Source organism: Bos javanicus, chromosome 11 (genome assembly GCF_032452875.1).
Source record: "Bos javanicus breed banteng chromosome 11, ARS-OSU_banteng_1.0, whole genome shotgun sequence".
NCBI lineage: Eukaryota > Metazoa > Chordata > Mammalia > Artiodactyla > Bovidae > Bos > Bos javanicus.
Window position 1 is genome coordinate 85,032,551 of NC_083878.1, and position 18,966 is coordinate 85,051,516.

At 43.4% G+C, this 18,966-nt stretch overlaps 2 long non-coding RNA genes across 2 annotated transcripts in view; one reads left to right on the forward strand and one right to left on the reverse strand.

The window, feature by feature from the left end:
- LOC133257426 (uncharacterized) overlaps positions 1–2,634 on the forward strand; it is a 42,779-nt gene extending 40,145 nt beyond the window's left edge. Inside the window, exon 4 of the long non-coding RNA XR_009739551.1 lies at positions 2,245–2,634. This is a non-coding gene — a long non-coding RNA (uncharacterized LOC133257426). The remainder of the gene's footprint in view (positions 1–2,244) is intronic.
- On the reverse strand, positions 3–7,006 carry LOC133257425 (uncharacterized). The gene is made up of 3 exons (XR_009739548.1): positions 6,749–7,006; positions 4,510–4,648; positions 3–1,475 (listed from the first exon to the last, which is right to left on the reverse strand). It is a non-coding gene; the product is annotated as an uncharacterized LOC133257425 (long non-coding RNA).
- Between the last annotated feature and the right edge of the window lie 11,960 nt (positions 7,007–18,966).

Here is an 18,966-nt window from a genome sequence, read left to right on the forward strand (position 1 = left end):
TTTTATTTTTTTTATTTTTTAACTTTACAGTATTGCTTGGTTTTGCCATATATCAAAATGAATCCACCACAGATATACATGTGTTCCCCATCCTGAACCCACCTCCCTCCTCCTTCCCCATACCATCCCTCTGGGTCGTCCCAGTGCACCAGCCCCAAGCATCCAGTATCGTGCATCAAACCTGGACTGGCAACTCATTTCATATATGATATTATACATGTTTCAATGCTGTTCTCCCAAATCATCCCACCCTCTCCCTCTCCCACAGAGTCCAAAAGACTGTTCCATACATCAGTGTCTCTTTTGCTGTCTCGTATACAGGGTTATTGTTACCATCTTTCTAAATTCTATATATATGCATTGCTGCTGCTAAGTCGCTTCAGTCATGTCCAACTCTGCAACCCATCGACGGCAGCCCACCAGGCTTCCCCGTCCCTGGGATTCTCCAGGCAAGAACACTGGAGTGGGTTGCCATTTCCTTCTCCAATGCATGAAAGTGAAAAGTGAAAGTGAAGTCACTCAGTCGTGTCCAACTCTAGCGACCCCATGGACTGCAGCCTACCAGGCTCCTCCATCCATGGGATTTTCTAGGCAAAAGTACTGGAGTGCGGTGCCATTGCCTTCTCCAATATATATGCATTAGTATACTGTATTGGTGTTTTTCTTTCTGGCTTACTTCACTCTGTATAATAGGTTCCAGTTTCATCCACCTCATTAGAACTGATTCAAATGTATTCTTTTTAATGGCTGAGTAATACTCCATTGTGTATATGTACCACAGCTTTCTTATCCATTCATCTGCTGATGGACATCTAGGTTGCTTCCACGTCCTGGCTATTTTAAACAGTGCTGCGATGAACATTGGGGTACATGTGTCTCTTTCAATTCTGGTTTCCTCAGTGTGTATGCTCAGCAGTGGGATTGCTGGATCATAAGGCAGTTCTGTTTCCAGTTTTTTAAGTGGCAGGAGGATTCTTGACCACTGAAACACCAGGGAAGTCCAAGATTGGTGGCTGGCCCTTTAATTAACTTTTTAATGGTTCCAAGCAAGGGCATTGCTGCAGGATTATGATCACTTCCATTCCATAGATGAAGATGGTGAGTGAGGTTCACAGAGATAAAGCAACTTGTTTCTTGGTAGCAAAACTGGGATTCAGATGCAGATATCCACCTGCAAGGTCCACAGTAAACTGTTCTCTTATCACATAAGCCAGGAAGGGAAGCAGCGAGAGAGTGGTAAGGGGTGATGCATCGTTCAGGGAGAGCCTGGTTATAGCAGATGAAATTCATCATCTTATTTTTTTGTTTACACTTTCCTACCCAAATGCATACCAAGAAAAGTCCCATCAGTGGTTATGTTCCAGACAACAGGGTGATTCCCTTGACCTTCTTCATTCTCATGTGTCCACTGAATTAATCCAGCAATGGAGTATTATTCCCAGTTGGTGAGAACTCTCTGCATACCGTCCACATGCCTGGAAAAGTGAGAATTCCATGAGCTAGTTAAGAAATGCAGCCCAGAGCCCCCTGAAACAGGATTTGTTGTTGTTGTTTAGATGTTAAGTTCTATCCAACTCTTTGTGACCCCATGGACTGTAGCTCTCCAGGCTCCTCTGTCCATGAAATTCTCCAGGCAAGAGTACTGGAATGGGTTGCCATTCCTCCTTGGGGGGATCTTCCCAATCCAGGGATTGAACCACACATGTCCTTCATTGGCAGGTGGATTCTTTACCCCCAAGTCACCAGGGAAGCCCCAATAAAGGATTATAGATGGTTAGAATTATACAATGTGCTCTTACAAAGTCATTAAACCAATTCTAAGACCCTGGAGGTCAAGATTCACATGATATTTGCATTTATATTCTTGACACCTAGGGAGGAAGCTAGAATTTAGTACACATTCAAGGATTACTCCTTGAATAAATATATAGTGAATGAAAACATAGCCTGTTAATGTTACATCTAATACTATTTTCTACTAGTACATTAAATTGCTAAAATATGTGGTCTGATTAGAGTATAGAGCACTTTAGCATAAGACACATAATAGTTCTTTGATTAGAATCTTTGTGGAGTGGCTCTCAGGAAATGGGATATTTGAGTTGAATTCTGAGAGGTTATGTGGTCTATTCTCCTGGTACCCTACTCCAGTTGGGGTGGATTTCTGTGTGCTTGCCTGCCTCACTGGACTATCATTTCCTGGGGGGGCAGGAATCAATTATGACTTAACATTTCTGTTTCCAGTAGCACTTTCCAGCACCTTCCAGAACAGCTCTAGGAGTCAGCACATTATATTAGAAAGCTGCCATTGGAATCCCACTCTCATCGATTCTTTGAGCAATTTCTGAAAAACACTTGAAGCCTCAGTTTCTCATCTAAAATAAGAGATCGCCCTGCCGAGAGATGGGCCGGCCCGGCGGCGCGCGGGCAGCAAGCGGCGGCGGCGGCCCAAGATGGCGGAGCTGCAGCTCGACCCGGCCATGGCGGGGCTATGAGAAAAAAATAAAATAAAATAAAATAAGAGATCATTGCCATCACCTTCTAGACATTATTTGTTATAAGAATTAAATATTGGTGGTGATGTAAAGTGTCTAGTATAGAGGCTACAACTCCCAGCATATGGTGAATGACAATATCTCCTCTCCTTCATCTTCCTTGGTAAAGAGGAGATGCTGGAAGAGGTAAAACCAAAGTTACAGGGCACCACTGCTGGTGACAGTGCTGAGTATTTATGGTGGAAGGGCCTTGTCCTCTAAGAAAACCCACAGAAGAGAAGACAAAAGGGTCTTAGACTCATAGACAGGACAGGTGTGGGCTGAGGACCAGGACTCTATCTGGGTCCTGCAGGAGGAGAGAGGGTGAGACCAAGGTAGGATACGGAATCCTTTGCCTGAGAAATCCTGATTCCCAAAGCAGGTGGTGCTTTCATTCTGCTCCCCATGTGGAACACCAGCCCTTACTTACAGCTCTATCAAACCTCACCTCTCCTGGCCTTGAGCAAGCTTACAAACATCCCCCAGATTCAACTCTTCCCAGGGGGGATCTAGTATTCCTTTGGCCTCACTGATGTCTTTGCTAGCTTTACCCGTTTAGTACCAAATGCCAGGACCAGTCCAGGTCCCACCCTATATACAGGGGATCAAGAGCATTGAGGATGGGCTAGAGCAAGGGGAAGGGGAGACTTTTAGAGGCCTTATGCATGGCAAAAGCTATCATGACCTCATCTGAAATTAAAACAAAAACCAAAAATGAAGCTGTAAAATATTAACGAATTCAAGTGGGTTGATGGGATAAATATTTTATAAAAACCACCAAAAATCAGATTGTTTTTAGAAAAATTTCCTTGTGTGGAATTCTCCTGGTTAGTGCTTAGCCTGCCTGTTGGGACATTTAATCCCAAATGCACAGCCAGGATGGAGGTCCACTGAGTAAGCTCTGGCTGTCAAAGGAGTCTTTTCCAGGACAAATGGGTCTAAAGCCCAAGGAAGAAAGCTGGTCAGACGTTAAACCTGAAGGAGAGAAGGCAGCAGGGAGGCATCAAGACAAACAAGTCTAACCTGAAAGCAGGTGAGGAATGGGACTATTTCCTGCCACTTCAGTAAACAGACAATAGCTACTGCAGCCCTCCACGAGGGAGTGGTGAGTCCTGAGGAGCTCAGGATGTGAAAACCGGACACTGGCCTCGGATAGCTGAGATGCGCATCAAAGGAACGATTTCAGTGAGCTCAGACTCTTGCATCTTTCCATACACAGGCTTCCCTTTTGGCTCAGATGGTAAAGAATCTGCCTGCAATGCAGGTGACCTAGGCTTGATCCCTGGGCCAGGAAGATTCCCTGGGGTGGCTATCCACTCAAGTATTCTTGCCTGGAGAATTGCATGGACAGAGGAGCCTGGCAGGCTACACAGTCCATGGGGTTGCAAACAGTTGGGCATGACTGGGCGACTAACACTTTCACTTTTTCACACACACAAAAAAAGTGCAAAATTCCTTAACTTGGGATATCTGGTTTTCTTTAATTTACAAAAAATCTACCTGCCCTTTGTTGCAAAACTTCTATATAACCTGGCTCCTCCTCTCACCTCCTCAGAGCAGTTCTCTTGGGATCACTTGAGATGCTTTCTCCAGGGCTTAAAGTCCTAAAAATTCCCACTGCATAAAACAACTCTCAGCTTTTAGGTTGTGAATACTTTTTAAGTCGACACAAGCAAAGTGAAAACAGCAGAGAGAGCTGCAAATTTCCACCTGCCAAAGACTTAATGAATTACATTTCCATTACATTTCCAGATGGGACTAAGTGCAAATTGTAGCAGGTAAGTAGGATGTCCAAGTAATTTATCATTCAACCCATTTTTGAGAGAGAAAGGAGTCACTATTAGCAATTATATTGAGAAAAAGTATAGGAAGAGGTTAGAAAGTATGTCTACCTATTTAAACAGACAGCAATAGATCTGAAGATCTTACTATGGGTTCCTTGGATAAGGAAAATAAAAAGAAAATAAAAACATACCTTTGTATTTGGATGTACTGACTTAAGGACACGCTGGATGCAGCATTGTAAAAATTCAGCAAGTAAAATACAAATTCCTTGGCTTAGTATTCAAGGTCTTCTGCCCTCAGGCTTAGCTTATCTCTTCCCACACTCTGGCCTAAGCAAAACCAAACTTTTTTATCATTGCCCTCCAAACACTACTTTTTCTCACTTTAAAATTCTATCCAACCCTCAAGGTCCCAGTCAAGGTTAATATCCCGCACCCCTGCTCCCACTTCAGGCAGATGGCTGTAGCAGTTTCTTTCTTTACTATCATTTAGGTTTATATTTTATTTTCCCTCTAACATTTTTTTTTTTTTTGCTCATAGCTATCCTTTCTAACATAGTTTGTCCACTAAAATTGTATCCTGGGGCAGGATTTGAATTTAGCTTTGGAGTAACATAACTTTATAGTTCTTCTCTCATGCTGCATGGTAGGTACCCTTTCTGCAGGGTCCTCAGGACTCAACCTTGAAACCGAGATGAATCCAGTGGGGCTCCTGGGTATGCAAGCCCTTTCAACAATTATTAATTAGGGAAGGGAGGGGATGCAGAGACTACGGGGGAGCAGCCAAGAAACAAAAGTGCAGCCTTGGGGGAGAGTCCTGGTTCTACCTCAAGGGATACACGATACAATACCTTTGCGCTCTTTACAGAACTAATATCCTCTACAAATGGAAGATGTTAGTGTTAGGTAGGTAGAATAGGGAAAAGGAGTCCAAAATGGCAGTGGCTAAAAGACAAGGAAGGTCAAAGGAAGGTCCAAGGACCAGAGTGAAGACTTCAGGTAGAACAAATAGCACTTCTGGCTAAGCCCAATTTGCATTGGGCAGGCCCAGGTGGAGGAAAAAGCATGTAAAAGGAAGAGCCAAAGCGCTTTCTCTCTTTCTCTCTCTCCCGCCTGCATGCGCTCTCTCCCCCCGCCCCCACACACCGCGTGCGTGTGCCCTATCTCTCTCTCTCACTCTCTCTCCTTTCCCGCGCACTCCTCCACTCTCTTCTCTTCGAGTCTTTGGGTTGGCACGCCCTCACACTTCAAGGATGGATTCTCCTGCTATCTTCTAAATAAAATAGAGCTGTAACACTGATTTGCCTAAGAGCTATAACACGGTTTGTTCAAGACCCTACAGCTGTGACGCGCCGAGGGCTTTAATGTCCATCGCTCCAATTCTTTGTTGTGACGAGACAAAGAACCGAGGAACATACACTCGCGTGACATTAGCATTCATCATTTCAGAGCAGACTATCTAGGGCCAAATTAAAAGAACCAGAGAAACTCATCAAAAGACTGAGACCTAGATTTCCCTGGTGGTCCAGAGGTTGAGAGTCTGCCTGCCAATGCAGGGGACATGAGTTCAATCCCTGGTCAGGGAAGATTCCATATGCAACTAAGCCTCAGAGCACCATGACTATTGAGCCCGAGCTCTAGGGCCCATGAGGCACAACTACTGAGCCTGTGTGCTGCAACTACTGAAGCTTTGAGCCCTACAGCCCATGTTCTGCAGCAAGAGAAGTCACCATAATGAAAACCCTGCCCACAACAACTAGGGGGGATCCCCTGCTCCCCACAATCAGAGAAAGTCTGTGCACAGCACTGAAGACTCAGTCTCTGGTTTCAGAGAGACTATCTGAAACCAGATTAAAGGACTGCAGCAGTTTTGAGGGTCACTGTGCCCCTCTGTGATCTGCTTTGCCTGGCAAAGCAATAAAGTTACTCTTTTGTACTTCACCCCAAACTCTGTGTACAAGATTCAATTCAGCACTGGTGCCCATAGGCTGAGCTTTTAGCACCAACCCCAGTATCTCTTCCTTGCCTTTCTCTCCAACTACTCTGTCCCAAACTTGGAAAAATTTTCTGTCCTCCTTTGCAGATCTTTTACTTTCTTCATCACCAGGGACATTTATTTATTGATCTATCTTAAACATAGCTCAGAACTCCTCAAAGGTGGGAAGACTAAATCTTCTTAAACTTTGCCGACTCCACCCCCTACTCTGTCCAGGAAAGGGCCCCCATCCAGTAAACCTGCTCAAGAATTTAGTTCTTCGTATCATTACATCCCAATTTACACATAGAAAGGTTTCTCTGGTGACTCAGATGGTAAAGAATCTGTCTGCAGGGCAGGAGACCTGGATTGATCTCTGGGTGGAGAAGATCTCCTGGAGAAGGGATGGCAACCCATCCCTTACCTGAAGAATCCCATGGACAGAGGAGCCTTACCTGGAGAATCCCATGGACAGAGGAGCCTTGCAAGTTACGGTCCATGAGGTCGCAGAGAGTCAGACAGGACTGATGGACTAAGTCTTCCACTTTACCTACAGAAAATGATGAAAGGAGGAGCCAAGTCCTCAATTTCCACTCAGAGAACTAATTGTAAGGGAGTTTGTGTGGGGAGGAGGAGAGAGGGAAGGGAGTTGGAAGGACAGTAGCTCCTTTGCTAAGTTTGGAAATAAATCCCCCAACACTCTGTAGATGAATGATTTTTGGTAATAATGAAAGTTCTCCACTTTTAGATTGGATAATATATAGTTACCAACAAAGAGAGGTTAAAAGTGTTAATTAAAACCACATCTAGATAGTCAATCAGATAGCTATTATGTAAGCTTAATTATTTAACTTTTTTTAGTTATCTCCTGCTGACTCATGTTCTCCAGCTGCTTTGCAAATCACAAACTCTTCTCGCCTGTCAAACTTTTCAATGCCTAGAGACATTCCTATTTTGTCTGCCCTTTCTTGTCAGACTCCTTGTGGCTTCCTCTGTCTTCCAATTAAACGCTAACACTGATTCTTAGATAATTCATTCAAATCCACAGAAACTCAGTCGACAAGGAAGAAATTTTAATGACAAAGGAATTCAGGGCTCATTTTCTTCTTTCATCTCTGAACATTAGGATTTACCAGGTTTTCTTGGGGACTATAGGTGACTTCACTCAGTGCTGCAAAGTTGGTCCCTGAACACATGGGCTTGAAGGGAAGACAAAGATGAAGATTTTAAAATAGTTAAAAATTCAGAGAATACAGTTCAGTTCAGTTCAGTCGCTCAGTCGTGTCCAACTCTTTGCAACCCCATGGACTGGAGCTCGCCAGGCTTCCCTGTCCATCACCAACTCCCGGAGTTTACTCAAACACATGTCCATCGAGTCGGTGATGCCATCCAACCGTTTCATCCTCTGTCATCCCCTTCTCGTCCTGCTTCAATCTTTCCCAGCATCAGGGTCTTTTCAAATGAGTCAGTTTTTCGAATCAGGTGGCCAAAGTATTGGAGCTTCAGTTTCAGCATCAGTCCTTGCAATGAATAGTCAGGGTTGATTGCCTTTAGAATTGATGGGTTGGATCTCCTTGCAGTCCAAGGGACTTTCAAGAGTCTTCTCCAACACCACAGTTTAAAAGCATCAATTCTTTGGCATTCAGCTTTCTTTATAGTCCAAATCTCACATCCATACATGACTGCTGTATACAACTGTTGGAAAAACCATAACTTTGACTGAATGGACCTTTGTTAGCAAAATAATGTCTCTGCTTTTTAATATGCTGTCTAGGTTGGTCACTGCTTTTCTTTCAAGGAGTAAGCGGCTTTTAATTTCACGGCTTCAGTCACCATCTGTAGTGATTTTGGAGCCCAAGAAAATAGTCTTTCACTGTTTCCATTATTTCCCCATCTATTTGCCATGAAGTGATGGGACCAGATGCCGTAATCTTACTTTTCTGAATGTTGAGTTTTAAGCCAGCTTTTTCACTCTTCTCTTTCACTTTCGTCAAGAGGTTCTTTAGTTCTTCACTTTCTGCCATAAGGGTGGTGTCTTCTGCATATCTGAGGTTATTGATATTTCTCCCAGCAATCTTGATTCCAGCTTGTGTTTCATCCAGCCCAATATTTCACATGATGTACTGTACATAGACGTTAAATAAGCAGGATGACTGTATAAAGCCTTGATGTGCTCCCTTCCCTATTTGGAACCAGTCTGTTGTTCCATGTCCAGTTCTAACTGTTGCTTCTTGACCTGTGTACAGATTCCTCAGGAGGCAGGTCAGGTGGTCTGGTATTCCCATCTCTTTCAGAATTTTCCACAGTTTCTTGTGATCCACACAGTCAAAGGCTTTGGCGTAGTCAATAAAGCAGAAGTAAATGTTTTTCTGGAACGCTCTTGCTTTTCCAATGATCCAAGGGATGTTGGCAATTTGATGATCCATTGGATGTTGGCAATTCTTTAGCAGCACAATTCAAAGTGTCTCTGTGGCAAAATTGGTTAACATATTTGGCTGTTAACCCAGGGATGTTCCTTAACCATTACCCCCTCATGGATCACAGCCTTGTCTTGTCATAGTGAAGAGGCTTGCATAACTCAATGAAGCTATGAGCCATGCCCTACAGGGCCACCCAAGACGGATGGGTCATAGTGGAGAATTCTGACAAAACATGGTCCCCGGAGGAGAAAATGGCAAACCACTCCAGTAGTCTTGCTGCAAGAACCCCATGAACAGAAGGAATCTATTTTCGTTTAAACAGTTCCAAACAGAGTTGGCTTGGGATAAATGAAAAGTGTCATTCATCCATGTGTTACTGGCTATTGGCTGTGGTTGCTTGAGTAGGAAATATTTAGAGAAATCCAAGTGATAATAGCTATGATTTTGGTTATGAATTGAGAATTCTTACTGGGGGCATTTCTGAGTAAGACCAGAAAAAGCTGTTTAGCTAAAACCAAAAGTAAGACTACTTCAACTTACTACTATTTAATTTTTCTCAACAATTTACATCCTTTTATAAAGACAGATTCTGATTTAACACTTTTTAAGATCATTGAATGGATAGAGATAATTTTTTTTAGTCTTTTATATCTGGGCACTGTTTGTGCTTAATATGAACATGAATCCTTATATAAACTTTGAGGTAAATATTTTCTTTCACACTTTATAGATGAAGAATTTGAGGTCCAGAGATAGTTGATAACTGTTCCAGAGTGAAAAGCATTGGTGAGTACCTTACTAAGCTGGTGCTCAAACTCAGATCTGAGCTTTCTCCAAAATTATCTGATGTCAGCGTTCTTTCCACGGAACAGACTGCCTGTCTTAGAGTTTATCTCAAGACAAACCCTGTACAGCTCTGAAATTCAGTGCAGATGGTTCTTCCCCAGGAGAAGCATCTCAAATGCGTACTTGGGCCACTTCTGTACTACTTAACACAAGCATTGACAAATCATCCATTCATTCACTATCCATAGAGTGTCTGCATGTTCCAGATGCTGTGCTAGGTCCCAGAGATTAATCAGAAATGATTTCTATTTTTCAAGGAGCTCAATCCCTTAAGCTAGATTATATCAAGTTTTATTCATTTATTCACTCATTCGTCTGCTTCCTGCCTATGGATGTCCAATTGCTTCAGCACCATTTATTTACGGAAAAGTCTACCTCTTTCATTGACTTGCTTTTATACCTGTGTCAAAAATCAGTCAATTCTCTTGGTGTGAGTCTATTTCTGGGTTCTCTGTTCTGTTTTATTGATCTGTATCATGAATTCTGTACTGCTTTGCTATATATATATATACAATATAACTATATTGTAAACCTGCCAATTGGGAAAAGTGATCCCTCCACTTTACTGGTCTTGTTCAAGATTGCTTTAACTATCTTGGGGCTTATTCTTTTACATGTAAACTTCAGAGTAAGTTTGTCTATATCTACAAAAACTTTGCTGGAATTTTGATAGGAATTATATTAAACTTCTAGATCAGTTTTGGAAAGTTGATGCTTATACTAAGTTGACTCTTCCAAACATTTATTCAGCTTTTCTTTGATATGCGGTTGGAGGTAGGGGGAGAGGTTAGAGAGGTCTGCTGGAGTCAGCTATGCTTTCCCGAGGACGCTCTGGACACCCCCAGTCCACGAGGAAAGATGTTGGTGGAAGGTGAGCTCAAGCTGCCCATCAGGAATTAAACCACATGAGGGCCACTAACAAGGCTTCCCAGACATGTCCTCCCTGAAGTAGGAAAGGTAGGTGCCAATTCACAGAGGTGCACATGCGTTCAGAGGAAGAATCTGCTAGGTAGTGTCCAGTCGGATGATGGAGGCCAAGAAGTGTGGGCTTTGGGAGACAATGAGGAGACACTAGGGCTGTTATGCAGGGAGGGACCCAAGGCAGCTACATTTCACACTGTGCTGTGGAGAAGGGAGAAGAGGTGGTCGGCAACAGGTCTGGAGGCTGGATCATGAGCCAGGGGTTGTGCTGAGTCCAGGGAAGAGATGAAAGGAGCCAGATACAAGGCAGGGGGAGGAGGTCCCTGCTGCAAAAGAATGAGGCCCCCTTTTTTATATAGGTGTTTGTAAATGAATAAAGGAGAGAGTTGGTCTATTGCAGGTTGAAGAGATTGTCTGGGGTTTCTTACAAAGTGGGAGGGAGGATTCAAGAGGAATCCATTAAAACACAGGTATTAAAGAAGTTTGGGGCTTCCCAGGTGGCAGTGGTAAAGAATCTGCCTGCCAATACAGGAACCATAGGAGATGCAGGTTTGATCCCTGGGTAGTGAAAATCCCCTGGAGAAGGGAATGGCAACCTACTCCAGTATTCTTGCCTAAGAAATCCCATAGATGGAAGAGCCTGGCAGGCTAGTCTATGAGGTCGCAAAGAATCTGAGTGTTAAGTCTGTGGCCCACCAGGCTTCTCTGTCCATGGGATTCTCCAGGCAAGAATACTGGAGTGGGTAGCCATTCCCTTCACCAAAGGATCTTCCTGACCCAGGGGTCAAACCACCATCTCCTGCATTTCAGGCAGATTCTTTACCATCTGAGCCACCAAGAGAGCCCATTTAGTAAGAGAGGTAGATACTTAATGACAGGATGGGCATCCAGAGTTAAGAGGCCAGGTTTATTTAGACAAAAAGAGTGTCATCTCTTATTTTGAGATATACAGGATGCATAAACAATGAAAAAGTAGGCATCAAATGGGATTGAGAGTCCAGGACAATATTCTCCTTCATCTGTTCTTCCAATGGCAGAATGAGTTTCTTCAATAGTTCTCCAGAATATTCCAGTCCTGGAATACTCTATTCAGAGGAAGGGAAAAAAAAACAAACAAAAACATCACAAGAGAAATGACTCCCAGTAAACAAGGATGATTCATTTTTTCTTTTTTTTTTTTTAATAAATTAGCTTACAGTTTGTGACGTTAAGAAAATCAATGCCATTTCTCATATTTACACAGCATTTGCTTAGCTAAATAATTCTCCCTCAGGGAGTTAATTTCTTTGTGATGGGTTTTACAGGAGACATCATTAATTCAGAAAAGCCTTTCTTTACCTGTCTGATCTCCTCCAATTCATAAATTCATCCAATATTGAAGCAAAAATTCAAGTTTCCCTGCCTCCTTTAACAGATGAAGAAAACATAGATTAAGATAGAAGGTTTACCAAAGAAAGCAGTGGGGCCAGAGTCCGAATTTCCTGGTTACTGCTGTGATTCTCTTTTATGAGTCACATAAAAGAGAATCATTTTACTCTTTTAAATGGGTAGTGAAAATCCCCTGGAGAAAGGGATGTAATGACTCCAGTTTAATGTAGTCCTGCCCAGATCAGAGTTGTTGATTCTCTTCAGTGAGTAGGTTCTGGAGTTTTGGGGTCTGGATAAAAAAAATTGAACTAACAGAATCACTGTTGGTAGACATCAAGGTTCAAAATAAGAGAAATGGGGTAGCATCATTAAATCAGGAAAGCCATTTAGGGAGTGTAGTTGGGGAAAAGGAGGTGAGGAAGATAGAGGATGGCATAGAATGGAGTAGACAAACAGGTATGGGACTTCATGTGGCTTGTGTATACTGTCACCCTCTTTTCTTTTTTTTGTTAAATTTTTTGTTTTGTGTTGGAGTATAGCCAATTAACAATGTTATGATAGCTTCACATGGACAGCAAAAGGACTCAACCATACATATTCATGTACTCGTTCTCCCTCAAACTGCCTCTCATCCAGGCTTCCACATACATTGAGCAAAGTTTCCTGTGTTATACAGTAGGTTCTAGTTGATTATTATTATTTTTATTTTAAATCAACATGGTAGACCATGCATGCGTGTCCACATGCTGCTGCTGCTTAATCGCTTCAGTTGTATCTGACTCTGCAACCCTTTGGACTATAACCCGCCAGGCTCCTCTGTCCATGGAATTCTCCAGGCAAGAATACTGGAGTGGGTTGCCATGCCCTCCTCCAGCGACCCTTTCCCACCCAGGGATCGAGCCTTGGTCTCCTGCATTGTAGGCAGATTCTTTAGCACTGAGCCAGCAGGGAAGCCCACAAGTCCATACATGTGACTGCAATTTGCCAATTTTGTTAAAGATAGAAGGAAATAGAAAGCTTAACTCTATAATGCATTAAATACTTCACTCTGAAGACCTGATACCCTGTTATTGGCTTCATTTTGGCAGATTTGAATCAGTTATGAGCACTCTGAGAAAATGGGACTGGACCTAACTGCCATAGATTCACCAGGTGACCTTAGGTATTTCCTTTTTCTTCTCTCGGCAAAGGAAATGAAGGTATTAAACAGGTCTCTGGGGACAAATTCATCTCTGGAATGTTGTCATTATTTCTGGACAGGATAGATGGTCAGGCTAGGCGAAACTGGTCAATTTCATTTCCTCTTTCACCTCGGCCCCCAAATATTTCAGCCTCCCTTTGGGGTGAGTTCCAGGTGTCAAAAAAATATTCCCTCTTCTCTCATTCTGATGTTCCTCTGGGAGATGCAGCAGCTGGCATTCCTTCTCTAGATGCTCACTCACTCGATCAATCACTAAATCACATCTGACTCTTTGTGACCCCATGGGCTGTAGCCTGCCAGGCTCCTTTGCCCATGGGATTTTCCAGGCAAGAATACTGGAGTGGGTTGCTATTTCTTTCTCCGAGGAACTTCCTAGTCTAGGGATCAAACCTGCATCTCCTGCTTTGGCAGGTGGATTCTTTACCCCAGAGCCACCAGGGAAGCCCTCTCTCTAGCTGCTACCAGGACACATCTTATTTCCCCATGCTATTAAAATTCTCAGGGCCAGCCTCCTGAGCCGGGATGAGAAGCGGGCATGGCAAACATCACACAGAGGTAGTGGTTTGTGCCCTCTCTTGCCTCTGTCCAATTTACACAAGATGCCCTTGTCTTGACATCACTATAGTGAGTGACCTCTGGGGTCTCACCAGGAAGGGGACAACTGCACAAGTGGAGCAGTTATGCTAAAGGAAACAAAAACATACGGAGATGAGCCTACAGCCTAGAAGAGAGATGAACTAGTGAGCACAGCAGGGAATGCCACACGTTCCACCGTGGACCCAGCATCACAGCACAGCACAAACATAGGAAACTTTCCAGCTTATGCAAACTCAGTTTTCTGTCATACTCCACTACCTTCTTCCCAGACTACACACACGGTGATTTTGAGCTTCTGCCACACATATTTTATTTATATTATAAAATTTAATAATTTAAAACTGTCCAGGTCCTTATACAAGATACATTTCATACCACTTAATGTAACTGAAGAAAACTTTAAAAAAGAGATTTGGTTAAACATTGTCCTCACAGTGAGGCATCTGGAAGTGAATCCTGGCCTGGCACTACTGCCAGAGCGACTCTGGTCACCTGGCTTTCTCTCTCTGGACTTCCACTCCCAAATTAAGGAATTGATTTTTATCTTTTATTTGTTCATTAAAATTCTGGAAGTGTCACCCAAGTGCTGGGAAAGTAAAATGAAGTTATTCCCTTCAAAGACAAATTGTTATTGTCGCTTATTAAATAATAGACATTGAGTGCAAGCTTGTGTGCCTCTTCTCAATTCATGCCATCAAAACATGGATGGTGTTATGATGTTGCTAGGGCTATGTCATCAGCAGCAACTAAATACATGGAAAGAAGAAAAGTTTTGTCTCCTGGAGGGCGTGGGTTCCATCCTGGTCTAATCTCTACCAGCAGTGTGACCATGGACACCCTGACCATGGACACCATATGTGATTGGCAGCATTTTGTTAGTTGCAAAGTTAGAAAGTTAAGTTACTCAGTTGTGTCTGACTCCTTGCGGCCCCGTGGACTGTAGCCTACCAGGCTTCTCAGTCCATGGAATTTTCCAGGCAAGAGTACTGGAGTGGGTTGCCGTTTCCTTCTCCAGGGGATCTTCCCAACCCAGGGATTAAACCTGGGTCTCCTGCACTGCGGGCAGACGCTTTACCGTCTGAGCTGCTTTGTTAGTTGCAAAGCGATGGCCAATGTCAGGGATGATCTGTACAGGAAGAACTTGCTTATAGTAGAGAACAAATTGTTATCTGGAAAACTAATCTCTCCTTGATTGCTCAGGTTCAAGATGGACCTAGATTCTGTATCTAGTTAAATCTTTTGTTGAATGATATTTTTAAAGTTTTGTTTGGACTTTGAACGAAGAGTCAGTGACTGGATGACATAGTCATAGAAACAAACTACAACTTAGTGCAAAATCTGGGCTCCAGGTGTGTGCAAGAAATGTCCCTTCAAGTAGTTCTTTGGTATCTCATTGGAAGACCGAGTAGACATAATGGATTCCGGCTGCAACATTTTCTGGTGAGGAAAATGGCATCCAGGAGAAAGTTAATGATTATCTCTGAATCACATAAGAATTTGCTACATCTGGCAACTCCCAGGTCTTCTGGTTCCCAGTTCAGTGTCTGTTGGATTATCCTACATTTTCTTGTTGTGTAGCTTTTTCTTTTGTTACTCTGGAGGAGATCTAGAGTGACCTATTTTTCTTTAAAAGTGGAAAGTGCCTAGATAATTTCTGCCTAGATAATTCAGTTAATGTTGAACCTACAAGCAGCTGCCGTTTATGGAGCAATTGACATGAAGATGGAATTCTGCAGGTATTGTCTGACTGAATCCTCACAACTGTAAGATTAGAAACTGAGGTGCAGTTAAACTCAACCCTTTGGGTGAGCTCAGAGTGGCAGAGCCTGGAGCCCCTCCGGGACTGGACCGCCTACCCACTGTGATGTGCCAGCCTCTCTTACACTAGGAAAGTAACTAGCTGAACAGACCCATTCAGGTTTCTAAACACTCTTCTCCCTGAGGGCAATAAATGAGTGTCCACAGCCTGCCTTTTCAATCTGAGTCCCAGGCCATCTCATTCTAGATGGGGAAAAGGCCTCTGAAAATATTCTGAACTTTTTTTCCTGCCATGTATCTTCTATTCTGAGTCATCTGTATATGCAGTATGATTAGACTATTCATCAAATTCTTAATAAAAAAGTTTTCTGAAAGGGTGCACACCATGAATTATGGAATACTTACTTTCACTCGCCTCATTTAAAAACATGGAGTGCCATGATTAAACACCTCTGCCATGAGCATTTGGGCTTTTCAGAAGAGCAGTCCATTGAGATTTACTGAAATGTTTGGAGAAAGTTCTAATAATATGGTAGACTGTGGAATCTGCAACTCAGTGCACTGAGCTGATGGAAAAAACATTCAGAGGTCTGTGGGTTCCGAAGCTGGGAATGAATTTCACATCTGATGAGTCTCCTCCGTTTCGATATGCCTCATTCTCCCTGTGGGGCCCCATGAGTGTCAGGGAGGTAACTGGAGACAGAAGAAGAAGGCCACTTTAGACTAAAAATCCATCTTCCTGGTATCTTCTTGGCCTGAGTTAGGGACCGTTGCCCCAGACTGAGGCAGCAACAGGTTGCTTGGGTCTGTATCGGTCTCCAAGACTGTGGATGAGTGCATGTGAATCTGAGCACTGTGCTCTGCAGGAGCTTGAAGAGTAGATTATTCAGAGAAAAGGTACCAGGATTGGGTGGCAACTGGAAACCTAGTTATAGGAGATGCTGTTGAAGAGCAAGATGGTGTGCCTCCAGGGTTCAAGTTCAGGAATCTGAAAGAGGAGACAATCTGCTAAATCACAGGAGGTAAAATGAGGACTGAAAAGCGTGAAAGATGCAAGAAGACCACAGAAGGTAAGCATCAGCATCCAGCTTGGTCCCCACAGCTGGATCCAATAAATATTTGTTCAGTGAATAAACAGATGAACATAAATGGAAGAGGCTTTGGTGCGGAGAGATTGGATTTTGAGTCAAATAGACTGAGCTTCGATCTACCATTTCTTAGCTGTGGATACTTGGTTGAGTTACTTTCATCTCTTTCGGTGGATTTCTATTCCTTAAAATGAGGACGATGGAACTTGCTTCCTGATACTGTTATGTGGATGAAGATTAGACAAAATAAAACACTTTTTGAGCCCTGGTTAAAAGGGATAAAGAAGAATATTATGATCAAATTAGAGGAGATGTGGCCTGTGTAAGAGCTGTGTCGTCAGGGATGCTTCACAAGTATCAAATGGCTGAAAGCCCCTCCACCAATGGCACCACAACATAACCCATGTGTGTGATGAGTAATCTGTGTCATTCAGAAATGTGATAGTATGTTTTTGTTTTTTTTTTAAGCAAAAAGTAAGACGTGGAATTCACCAGGGGAGTGTTATTTAAAAGCTGGGTTTAAATTGTTTTTAATATGCTTCATTTATTCTTCTATTCATGCTTTAACCCTAAACAAGATAAAAATCAGTTTTTAGGAACTTTTCTTCAGTGTAATGGCTCCTTCCTGAGATGAGGAGTAATACCTTAATTCTTCAACTGCTTAATTCGTGTTCACTGTGCTTTTATGAGGAGAAGGCACTGGCAACCCACTCCAGTACTCTTGCCTGGAAAATCCCATGGACGGAGGACTCTAGTAGGCTGCAGTCCATGGTGTCTCTAAGAGTCGTGCCACTTTCCCTTTTCCCTTTCATGCCTTGGAGAAGGAAATGGCAACCCACTCCAGTGTTCTTGCCTGGAGAATCCCAGGGATGGTGGAGCCTGGTGGGCTGCCGTCTCTGGGGTCGCACAGAGCAGCAGCAGCAGCAGGATGTAGCAGACACCACTTCACAGGCTCTATATTGACTCGTGACATTCTTTCAACGACCTTAACCAAGTTCAGTTCAGTTCAGTCGCTCAGTTGTGTCCGACTCTTTGCGACCCCATGAATCGCAGCACGTCAGGCCTCCCTGTCCATCACCAACTCCCGGAATTCACTCAGACTCACGTCCATTGAGTCAGTGATGCCATCCAGCCATCTCATCCTCTGTTGTCCCCTTCTCCTCCTGCCCCCAGTCCCTTCCAGCATCAGAGTCTTTTCCAATGAGTCAACTCTTCGCATGAGGTGGCCAAAGTACTGGAGTTTCAGCTTTAGCATCATTCCTTCCAAAGAAAACCCAAGGCTGATCTCCTTATTATTATTTTCATTTTACGTATCTAAAGCTTCCAGGGCTTAGGAAGTGTGCTAATAATCCCTCCATTGAAAGGCAGAGCCTGAATGGAGGGTTGGCTGGATCCAGAGTTGCTTTCCTCCATGTTTACATGGCATTGTGTCTCTTCCCACTAGAGAAATGTGAACATTTTTCAGGGAAGATATGGAGTGTAATTTACTTCTGTGTCTTCACTGCCTTCAACAGAGCTATACTAGGTGCTCAGGAAATGTCTTTAGCATCATGAAAGGTGCTTCTGAAACATATGGCTCCCAGGAAGGGACTGAGCTCAAATGACACATGGATACAGGGAGGCAAACACACACACACACACACACACACACAGAGACACAAACACACACACATACCCAGGTACACACACAGAGAACTACACCCAGAAGCAGAAACACAGTGATACAAACACACACACACACATAGCCCATTTAGGAAATTTTTTCTCAAGTAACCTAACATAATGAATGGAGACAGTCCTTGATGATTGTCCAAAAGATCCCCAGTGACTCAGTGACGTGGTTTCTGACCTGTTCCACACCTTTGATGGCTTCAAGTCCCAGCACTGATGAAGCTGTCCAGTCAGCCCACTGTGTCCCCGAGGTCTGTTTTCATACAATAACCGGGAGTTTCCCCCTGAACATTGGTGAGTGTGGCTTCCAGCAAGACCAAAATAGGTTGGTTTGGATTTAAGGTTGTCCACCCGCTTAGCCACTTTCGGGCCCATAGACAAAAAGCAGGACACATAGGACTGAGGCGCAGGGTGGAGGGGAAGGGAGAGGAGTGCTCTGTTCAAAGCTTAGCCTTGGACTTCCCTGGTGGTCCAGTGGTTAACACTCTGCATTCCCAGGGCAGAGGGCAAGGGTTCGATCCCTGGTCGGGGAAGATTCTGCATGCCGTGCGGCCCAAACTGAAACAACACAAAGCTCAGCCTAGGTCAGGCTTGCACTGTAGCTCAGACTGAAGTTCTGTTTTAGTGATATAGTTTGCTATGTTCTTTCTCAACAAACTCTAACAGTTTATTAGGTTTTTTTCTCAGTCTGGGCCACATTTTTCCCTCCTTCATGAAACTAAGAAAACGAAATTGATACTAGTTGAAATATCAGTTTCCCAGGGCTGCTGGAACAAATGCCCACAAGCTGAGTGTTTTAAAAG